The sequence below is a fragment of the Tachyglossus aculeatus genome (genome assembly GCF_015852505.1).
Source record: "Tachyglossus aculeatus isolate mTacAcu1 chromosome 12 unlocalized genomic scaffold, mTacAcu1.pri SUPER_6_unloc_4, whole genome shotgun sequence".
Classification (NCBI taxonomy): Eukaryota; Metazoa; Chordata; class Mammalia; order Monotremata; family Tachyglossidae; genus Tachyglossus; species Tachyglossus aculeatus.
This window is the reverse complement of record NW_024044831.1, coordinates 3875802-3887108: the sequence shown is the minus strand read 5'-3', so window position 1 is coordinate 3887108 and position 11307 is coordinate 3875802. Positions and strand designations below refer to the sequence as shown.

The window sequence follows — 11307 nt, the reverse complement described above, 5'->3', positions numbered from 1 at the left end:
AACATCATTATTATAAGTAGTAGTAGTAATAGTAATAGTAGTAGTAAACTACTTCTATTGTTTCCTCAGTTTCTCGCATTACTACCAAGTTAACATCGTACAGGGGCGGTTCCCAGAGCCAGGGACGACAGAGAAGACCTAAGAAGCAGACAACAGCTCTTTCCTCTCCTCTTCTCCACCAGCTCGGCATCCTTCCTCCCCGCCAGCTCTGTCCTTCTCCATCATCTCTCCCTTTCACCTCCACCACCGACTCTCCCTTCGCCCTTTCCCACCAGCTCTCCCACCTATATCCCCGCAGCTCCTCTGCTTCATTCCACGGCCAGGTCTTCCTCTCCCCTTCACCAGCCCCTGTCCGGTTCCCTTGACCCCAAGTCCGATGAACCACAGCACCGTGACCAAGTTCGTCATCCAGAGCCAGTCGAACAGCCTCTAGATGCAGCCCCTCCTCTTCGCCATCTTCCTGTACGTCTACCTGGTGGCCGTGCTGGGCAACAGTCTCATCGTGGCCGCGGTCTATCTCAGCGCGGACCTGCACATGCCAATGTACGTCCTGCTGCTGGCCCTGGCCCTGGTGGACGTCGTGTGCACTTCCTCCATTGTCTGCAAGATGTTGGAGGCCACGCTGGGGAGCCGGAAGACCATCAAGTATGGCGGCTGCATGGCCCAGCTCTTCTTCTTCAACTGGTCCCTGGGGGCTGAGATGGTTCTCTTCACCGCTATCGCTTACAACCACTACGTGGCCATCTTCTTCTTTTTTCGCTACGCCGCCATCATGAGCTGGCGGACGTGCTCCACCCTCCTTGCCACCGTTCTCCTCGTCGCTGTCACCAACGCTTGGGTGCGCACAGGTCTCATCTTCCAGCTGATCTTCTGGGGGCCGAATGCCATTAACTACTTCTTTTGCGAGATCCCCTCTTCCCCTGCTGGCCCTCTCCTGCAGTCCCCTTCGGGCCAACGAGGTGATGGTCTTCGTCGTTGACATCACCCTGGCCATGGGAGACTTCCTGCTGACCTGTCATTCCTACAGCTTCATCGTGGCCGCCATCGTCCGCATCCGGACGGCCGAGGGCAAGAGGAAGGCTTTCTCCACCTGATCTTCTCACCTCTTCGTGATCTCCCTCTACTACTCCCCCGTCATCTACATCTACATCCAGCCAGCTTCCTCATACTCCTTCAACAGGGACAAGGTGGCGGCAGTCTATAGCCTCTGAAACAGAGTGATCCAGGCAGGCGCCCGGAAATTCTTCTCCTCCTTGAAACGCCGATAATAATAAAATAATAATAATAATAATAATAATGATAATAATTATTATTATTATTACTATTATGGTACTCACTGAGAGGTTACCGAGTGAAGAGCGCTGTTCTAAATTCCGGGATAGATACAAGTTGATCAGTTTGGACACGGTCCTTGTCCCACATGGGGCTTACGCTCTTAATAACCCATTTTACAGACAGGGAACTGAGACCTAGAGAACTGAAGTGACTTGGCCAGGGTCCCACGTGGTGCTCACAGTCTCAATCCCCATTTTACAAATGAAGTTACTGAGGCCCAGAGAACAATAATAATACTAATAACTGTGGTGTTTGTCAAGCACTTCCTATGTGCTAGGCACTGAACGAAGTGCTTGGGTGCATACAAGCATATCGGGTTGGACACAGTCCCTGTACCACATGGGGCTCACAGTCTTAATCCCTATATTACAGACTAGGTCACAGAGGATCAGAGAAGTCAAGTGACTTGCCAAAGGTCTCACAGCAGATGAGAGGTGGAGCCAGGATTAGACGCTGGGCCTGTGCCCTATCCACCAGGCCACGCTGCTTCATGGAGGAGCCTAAAGGACAACTAAATATTTTCCCACGATAATCCTTTGCAGTCCCTGGGAGAGGATGGACCTACACTCTGGCCATTATAATAATGATAATGATGGTATTTTGTTTAAGCTCTCTTACTATGTACGAAGCACTGTTCTAAGCGCTGGGGTAGATATAAGGAAATCGGTTTGTACCTCGTGGGGCTCACAATCCTAATCACCGTTTTACCAGAGTGAGGGAACTGAGGCACAGAGAAGTTAATTGACTGGCCCAAAGTCACACAGCTGATAAGTGGCAGAGCCGGGACTAGAACCCAGGATTTCTGACCCTCAGGCCTGTGCTCTTTCCAATAAGCCACACTGCTTCTCTATAGTCATTGTATTTGTTAAGCGCTTACTTTGTGCTAAACAGTGTTTTAAGGGCTGGGGTAGATACAAGGTCATCAGGTTGTCCCACGTGGGGCTCACAGTCTTAATCTCCATTTTACAGGTGAGGTAGCTGAGGCACAGAGAAATTAAGTGACTTGCCCAAGGTCACACAGCCAAGTGGCGGAGACGGTATTAGAACCCACGACCTCTGACCCGACAAGCCTGGGCTCTTTCCTGAAAGCCAAGCTGCTTAGCTAATCCACCTCACCTCAACAAGACTATCAGCCCAGTGAGGGCAGAGACTTTGCCTTCCTCAGGTCATCTACCCCTTCCTCATCTACCCTGCTGGGGGCGCTCCAAAATCACTTCCTGTTCACTCAGCTGGAGGGCCTGAAGAGTGTAAGGGATAATTTCCATATCCGATGGCAAACGACTGGAAAATTTGCATATCTGATATCCGATGTGAGAGCCTTATTGCATTTGTACCCACATTCTCCTGTAGTCCTTTTGTACACCGCCATTTCCATATGTGACTATTTTAGCCATCTCTTCCTCCTTTCTGTAAATTAATGAATTGCAGTATTCCTTCAATGTAAAGGGCTCAATATGGGTCGAGCACTGTTCTAAGCTCTGGGGTGGTTACAAACTCATCAAGTTGTACACAATCCATGTCCCACAATATTAATAATAATGGTATTTCTTAAGCACTTACTAAGTGCCAAGCACTGTTCTAAGCTCTCAGGTAGATATGAGGTAATATGAGGTAACTGGGGACCAGATAAGCGAAGCGACTTGCCCAAGGTCACATGGCAAACAAATGGCACAGCCGGGGTTAAATCCCAGGTCCTCCCAAGGACTCAGAAACCCGGGCTCTTTCCACTAATCCACACTGCTTCACACTGCTCACTGTTTGTCTGCCATCCACTTTAGAGTGGAAGCTCCTTGAAAGCAAGGATCAAGTTTTCTACCTCTATTCCATTCTCCCAAATGCTCAGTATAGTGCTCTGTACCCAGTAGAGGTTCAATTAATACTACTAGAATGTAAGGTCAGGGATCAGAACTTCTACCTCTATTCTACAGTCCCAAGTGCACGGTAGAGTTCTCTGGACACGGTTGAGTGCTCATCCTATTAAAGTGCAAGCTTCTTGAGGGTAAGAAACATTCATTCATCCGATCATATTTATTGAGCGCTTACTGTGTGCAGAGCTCTGTACTAAGCGCTTGGAAAGTACGGTTCACTAATCAATCAATCAATCAATCGTATTTATTGAGCGCTTACTGTGTGCAGAGCACTGTACTAAGAGTTTGGGAAGTACAAGTTGGCAAAATGTAGGGACAGTCCCTACCCAACAGTGGGCTTACAGTCTAGAAGGGGGAGACAGAGAACAAAACCAAACATATTAACAAAATAAAATAAATAGAATAGATATGTACAAGTAAAATAAATAAATAAATAGAGTAATAAATATGTGCAAACATATATACTATATACAGGTGCTGTGGGGAAGGGAAGGAGGTAAGACGGGGGGATGGAGAGGGGGACGAGGGGGAGAGGAAGGAGGGGGCTCAGTCTGGGAAGGCCTCCTGGAGGAGGTGAGCTCTCAGTATGGCCTTGAAGGGAGGAAGAGAGCTAGCTTGGCGGATGGGCAGAGGAAGGGCATTCCAGGCCAGGGGGATGACGAGGGCCCGGGGTAGACACCGGGACAGGTGAGAACGAGTCACAGTGAGCAGATTAGCGGCAGAGGAGCGGAGGGTTCGGGCTGGGCTGTAGAAGGAGAGAAGGGAGGTGAGGTAGGAGGGGGCGAGGTGATGGAGAGCCTTGAAGCCGAGGGTGAGGAGTTTCTGCCTGATGCGCAGATTGGTAGCCACTGGAGACTTTTGAGGAGGGGAGTAACATGCCCAGAGCGTTTCTGGGCGAAGGCAATCCGGGCAGCAGCATGAATTATGGATTGAAGTGGGGAGAGACACGAGGATGGGAGATCAGAGAGAAGGCTGATGCAGTAGTCCAGACGGGAGACAATCTCTGTCCTGGGCTTACTGTCTAGAAGGGGTGAGACAGACATCAAAACGATTAACAGGCATCAATAGTATCAACGTACATAGAAATATAGATCTATATACATCAAAACAATTCAACAACCTTTAATGTAAATAAATAGAATTATAGATATATACATATGCACACAAGTGCTGTGGGGCGGGGAGGGGGAGTGGAGCAAAGGGAGCAACATGGGGCGATGGGTAGGGGAGGGGTATCTGAGGAAAAGGGGGGCCAGGTTTTCTACCTCCAGTATACCTTCCTAAGTGTTGAGTATGGCCTAGCAGCAAGAGCACAGGCTTGTGAGTCAGAGGTCTTGGGTTAGAATTATGACTCCTACACCTGTCTGCTGTGTGACATTCGGCAAGTCACTATAATAATACTAATACTAACAATGGTTTCTATTAAGCGCTTACTGTGTGCAAAGTACTGGTCTAAGCGCTGGGGAGGTTACAATGTGATCGGCCTGTCCCACGGGGGGCTCACACTCTTCATCTCCATTTTACAGATGAGGTAACTGAGGCCCAGAGAAGTTAAGTGACTAGCCCGAAGTCACACACCTGACAAGTGGTGGAGCCGGGATTTGAACCCATGACCTCTAACTCCCACGCCCGTGCTCTTTCCCCTGATCCACACTACTTCTCAGCATGTCTCACTGTGTCTGTGTCTCACTTTGTCTGTGCCTCTTACTTCTCTGTGTCTCAGTTACCTCATCTGTAAAATGCTGTTGATGCTTGTCTGCTTGTTTTGTTTTGTTGTTTGTCTCCTCCTACTAGACTGTGAGCTCGGTTTTGGGTAGGTATTGTCTCTGTTGCCGAATTGTACTTTCCAAGCGCTTAGTACAATGATCTGTGCACAGTGAACGCTCAATAAATATAATTGAATGAATGAAACGAATGAATAAAATGGAGATTGAGCCTGTGAGCCCCATGTGGGACAGGGACTATGTTCAATCTGATTGCCTTGTATCTGCCCCAGCTCTTAGAACAGTTCTTGGCACATAGTAAGCGCTTAACAAATACCATTATTGTTATTATTGAAAAGATGAATCCAAAACATGCAAAAGAAGAGGATTAATCAAAAAAGATACAAACATTAAGGACAGAAATTTGAGAGAGATAAAACGAAAAAATAGCAGATGCTCCAAGCCCTGATCTCAGAGATGGTAAGAGTGTTGGGGAAATGAAGGATTTCATTTGATTGCAAGCTTCAAGAGAGCACGAACTATGTCTTTGCTTTTATTGCATATTCCCAAGAAACCTTTAAACCAGGAAGCAGTGTGCCCTAGTGGAAAGAGCACCAATCCCGGAGTCAGAGGATCTGGGTTATAATCCGGCCTCTGCCTCTTGCCTGCTGTGTGACCTTGGGCAAGTGCCTTAACTTCTCTGGGCCTCAGTTTTCTAAATCTGCAAAATGAGGATTCAATTCCTGGTGTCCCTCCTACTTGAAGTGTGAGCCCCACCTGGGGTTTCTGCTCACCTGCCCGTTGGTTGTTATTATTGCATGTATGAGCCCTGTGATAAGAGCTGTGTTAAATACATGGTTATGAGATTGAACACAGTTCCTGTCTCACGTGGGGACACACTCTTATTCACAGTTTACAGGCAGATAGATTATCTTGTATTTACCCCATCATTTAGTACAGTACTTGGTCCACAGTAAGTGTTTAACAAATACCACGATTATTATTAAACCTCAGTCAAACGAAAAAATCCCTGCCACCTGCTTGAGGTATATTCCTTTACAGACATTGAGAAATTATTATAGTACTGTCATGTCGTGAGGATTCTGGTATATTTTCTTTGGCACCTGCTTCAAATTTAAGATTCAGTTCCTGTGCCTGGGAAGCATATAGGGAAAGAAAGAGATGCATACCAGCCCTCCCCCACCCCAAATGTCATATAGACTATATGAATGGGTAATTTCTAGCCAAAGGTTTCCGGCTTAGGGTCTTACAGAGTCTTCAGGTCAGGCCGAGGTCAGGTAGCCAGGTCCTGGTGGATGGGTGGAGAGATGCTGAGAATTCAGCATCAGCATTCAGAATTCAGTAGCAAGTTTTCCTTTCTGCTACAACACCCCCTAGTGTTCCTCAGGACAGATTCTGTCCCACCTCCTTCACCAGAGGTAGACTGTATCCCAAGCCATCCCTATCATCCAGCCTGAGACATCAATCAATCAACTATTCAGTAGTATTTATTGAACCCTCGATACAACAGAATTAGTAGACATGCCAGGGAAAGCCACGTGGCCTAATGAATAGAGCCCTGGCCTGGGAGTCAGAGGACCTGGGTTCTAATTATGACTCCCTCTCTTGTCTGCTGTGTGACCTTGGGCAAATCACATCTTCTCTAGGCCTCAGGTACCTCATCTGTAAAATGGGGGTGTGGGACAGGGAGTGTGTCCAAACTATTAATCTGCATCTACCCCAGAGTGTAATGCAGTGCCTGGCACAGAATAAGCACCTAACAAATATCATTAAGAAAAAGAAAACGATATTCACTTAGCTGCAGGATTGAAGCGCTTGGTCCATCTGATTCTGGCGGGGCTGACTCGGCAGCAATCATAAGATCAAGACGGTGTGACCTCATCTCCCTCAGACTGAGATTATCCTATCAAAAGCTATGCCTATGACACCATCTGGAAGGGAACTTTTCCAACGGAAAACCAACCTGCTCTCCCCACTGCCAATTTTCCTCCTTGTCAGGTCCCAGAGACTGTTTAATGAGTTATGTGAGCGATTAATCAATAAAGGATTCACCTGCAAAGTCACCAACTGGGATTGAAAACCTTCAGGTCATAAGCAGTGTAACAGAGATGCCTCTCAGGGATGATAACTGTCAGAGAATCCTCGAGGTGAGTGGAGTGAAAAGCAGCTTGGTCTAGTGGAAAGAGCATGGACCTGGAAGTCAGAGGGCCTGGGTTCTAATACCAGCTCCACCACTTGCCTGCTGTGTGAACTTGGGTATGTCATTTCACTTCTCTGTGCCTCAGTTCCCTCATCTGCAAATTGGAGATTCAATACCTGTTCTCCCTCCTACTTCGACTGAGAGCCCAATATGGGACTTGGTAATCCATCTTGTATCTATCTAGCACATAGCAAGTGCTGAACAAATATCATTATAAAATCACGGACTCCAAGCTTTACCTCACAGAATATCAGCCAAGGGGAGGGGCTAATCAATATAAACCAAATGTGGAATGCCTCTTGGGTGACAGATTTTAACCATCAAGATTTCCCATATCAAAAACTACCCCAGAAGCCAATAATTAATTCTTGCTGGAGATTGTGTGTCATTAACTGAGTATTAGGTGTTTGGACTGTCAGAAATAACAATAACGACTGTGGTATTTGTTTAAGTGCTTAAAATGTCCAAACCACTGGGGTAGCTGGCATAAAATCAGGTAATAATTGTGGTATTGGTAAAGTGCTTACTATGTGCCAGGTACTGTTCTATGTCCTGCGGTAGGTACAAATTAATCGGGTTGGACACAGACCCTGTCCCACATAGAGCTTGCAGGAGTAATCACCATTTTACAGATGAGGTAACTGAGGCACAGAGAAGTGAAATTATTTGTCCACGGTGACACAACAGACAATTGGCAGAGATGGGATAATAACAATCATTATTGTACTTTTTAAGTGTTTACTATGTGCCAAGCAGAGTTCTAAGCAGTGGGACTAGAACCCAGATCCTTCTGACTCCCAGGCCCGTGCTCTATCCACTAGGCCATACTGCTTCTCTTCTCAGATCTGAAACCAATCCCTGTTCCACACAGGCTCTCAATCTAATGTGGAGGGAGAACAGATATTTTATCCCCCTTTTACAGATGAGGAAACGGGGCTGCAGAAAAGTTAAGTGACTTGCTCATTGTCCCAAAGCAGGTAAGTGGTAGAACCAAGATTAATATTCAAGAGAAGAAGTGCAGCCTGGAGGAAGGATTATGGGCCTGGACATCAGAGGATATGGGCTCATTAGATGTGGGTCTGCTACATGTCTGCCGTGTGGCTTTGGGCAAGTCAATTAACTGTCTGTGCCTCAGTTTCCTCATCTGTCAAAACGGGGATTAAATCGTACTCCCTCCTACCTTGGCTGGGAGTCCCATATGGGACAGGGTCTCTGTCAAACCTGGGTTATCCTATATCTACTTCAGCGCTTAGAATTTACTTGGCACATAGTTAATGCTTAAGAAATACCATTATCTGTATTAAGTCTCCTGAAACCTAATCCTGTACCCTTTCCAGTAGGTCATGCTGCTTTTGGAATTTATTTTTGTTTCAATGAGCTACGCCGTGCATAAAATTCTCTAGAAGGTAAGGAAAATATGTCCACCCTTTCATCCCCCCCGACAAATTGCTCATACCTGATCAAAATCCTCAATCCTCAACTTGGATCTCAAAATTCAAGGAGAAGGAGGAGAAACGGAGGAGAGATCAACAGATAGCTATAGATTGTATCTAGACTGTAACCTGTAAACTCCTTGTGAGCAGGTAAGGCGTCTACCAACTCTGAGCGCTCTCCCGAGCACTCAGTACAGTATATATTTTTTGAGAGATGAAATATAGCCTGAATTATTTAATGACATTTATCAAGGGCTTACTATGTGCAAGATTTGAATTGGCACTATTGAAATAAGTCTTGTTAGGTTCAGGCCATCAGTGTCTTTCTAGTTCATGTTTATAGGGCTTCAGTTTTAAAGGTATTGGATTGTTTGAATATTTAGAAAAGACATCCATAAGGGTTAGAAATCCCAAATTGTGATGCTAGATCAGATGCTTGACATATAAAACTTTCTAAATTCACATTATTTTCTCATTGATATTTATTTTATAGCAACTGGGTACAGAATGCTGTCTGTACTATCTGTAATGTCTGCCTCCACCTGTAGATGTGCGCTCCTTTGGGGCAGGGACCCCGCTTACCAACTCTTTTAAATTGTAGTCTCCCAAGTGCCTAGTACAGTGCTCTGTGCACAGTAAGTGTTCAATAAATACCATTGATTGATTGTACTAAGTGTTTGGGGAGACATTGTATGCAGCACTTTGGAAAGTGCAATGAAGGATAAGTGTATTCTCTTACCTTTCTCTTCTTCTCCCCTCCTTTCCTCCCCTTTTTTTTTCTTCTGCTCCCCTTATTGCTATAATTTGTTCTTCTATGACCTCACATAGTAGACCTTACCCTGTTTTGGGTTCACAAAAAAATGGAATGATGATGATTCAAGTAAATATGGTAAACAGTACACTCAACAGAGTCAATTAGTGATGTTTATTAAGCACTTGGTATATGCAGAGCGCTGTACGAAGCTCTTGAGAGAAGCAGCATGGCTTATTGCAAAGAGCATGGGGCTTGTGAGTCAGGGGACGAGTGCTCTAATTCCAGCTCCGCCACTTGTCTGCTGTGTGTCCCTTGACAAACCACTCAATTTATCTGTGCCTCAGTTACCTCATCTGTGAAATGGAGATTGACTGCAAGCCCCTCGTGGGACAACCTGATTACCTTGTATCTACCTCAGGGCTTAGAATAGTGCTTGGCACATAGTAAGCGCTTAACAAAAACATTATTATTATTATTATTATTATTACAGTGCTCCGCCTACAGGAAGCGTCCAGTGAACACCACTGATTGATTGACTGATTCCCCCTATGGAAACCAGCTCTAAACCATTTTGTTTTCAGTCCCTATTTTGCATTAATCTCCCTTATTTTCCTAAATCCTGCTTCAGCCTCATTCTTCCCCTGTCGTCAATTTCAGCCACACCCTGTGGTCTGTTAAAGGAACTGGAGCCACACTTAATTGGGTTCTGTTGTTGGTGTGAATAAAAACCAGGCCCACCACGGACTATAAATAGCTACCTTTCCCACTTACTGGCGATGAGGTTGAGCTCGCCTTTAGGGCAACAGAGTATGACTGTGCTCACCCAAAAATATTTTGTTGTTGCGACTTGATTTTCTTTCTTGGACTCAACATTTGGGACCTCGTCTAGGATCCATATGAGTTCATGGGAAAGGCCAACTTAGGCTGGACCGAGGACTCAATGCATCGCACACCTCAGTTAAGGGAGCCTTTTGAAATCCCTTGGCGGAGAACCTCCTCGGTCCACCAGACCTCTCTCCCTGGCCACCGTGGATCCCATTCCGTCCAGAACAAGAGGAAAACGGGGAACATATTTTTTGAAGGGGGGCAGACACCGGAAGAACCTATAAGGGGACGAACACCTCAAGAACCGAGTAAGAAACCTAGGGAAGTGAGGAGACATGCTAGACCAGTTGCTCCGACACAACCTCAGTGTGTGAAAGATTTCTGGCCAAGCATGTCAGTGAAAGATGTTTTCAAAAGTAGAGTGCAAAATAAGTTAGCCAGCGTAAACCGGCCGCAGGGTTCGAGAACACAAGGTGGTGACGCAGATAAGAAAAATGATTCGGAGACTTGAGTTCAGTTAGAGCAGTAGAGGAGGAAGGGGACTACTTGCCCGTTCACTTCTCGAGAGAGGTACGAGTGACAAGCAGCCCTGATCCCAGCTGCTTCCTCCCCCTTTATTCGGTTCCCCATTCGAGCTAAAGTATTCCCGCGTGCGCAGAACCTTGATATTCCTCGATCCTGAGTAAAGGCACACACTTTGCCTTATATGATCATGTGTCCCTGTTATCAGGAGATGTTATCAGGAGACAACGGCCCACACGGGATGGGGACGGCCCAGATAGGGCGGAGCCGCTTTGTTCAGTGTAAACCCTCCTCGATTACAGAATCTTCTGCTCAGCCGGTTCCTATTCCTCACACATCCTGTTCTTGAGCCTTGCACACAATGGAGTCGTTAATGCTAAGCCTAAAGGGAAAATGGAGTCAATGCCGCTCCTGCGGGAGTATGCGTCTAGGGTGGGCAACAAAAGTCGGGGAAATATGCTGGGCCGCTTTCCCCGACCCCACTTAAGTGTGCAAATACGAACATTGTCCCGTGTGTCTGAATATAAATCACAGTCCCACGTCTGGGTCTATACCAGTGGTCAAGGCACATTGTTATGGCCGTGACCAAGGCGACCTCTAGTGCAAGTGGGCCACTGTGAACCCCGTGACCCCGGTGATTGTGTGG

At 46.4% G+C, this 11307-nt stretch overlaps 1 pseudogene; it reads left to right on the top strand.

The window, feature by feature from the left end:
* The first annotated feature begins 376 nt into the window (after nucleotides 1-376).
* LOC119921669 lies at nucleotides 377-10825 on the top strand (annotated as a pseudogene).
* The last annotated feature ends 482 nt before the right edge of the window (nucleotides 10826-11307 follow it).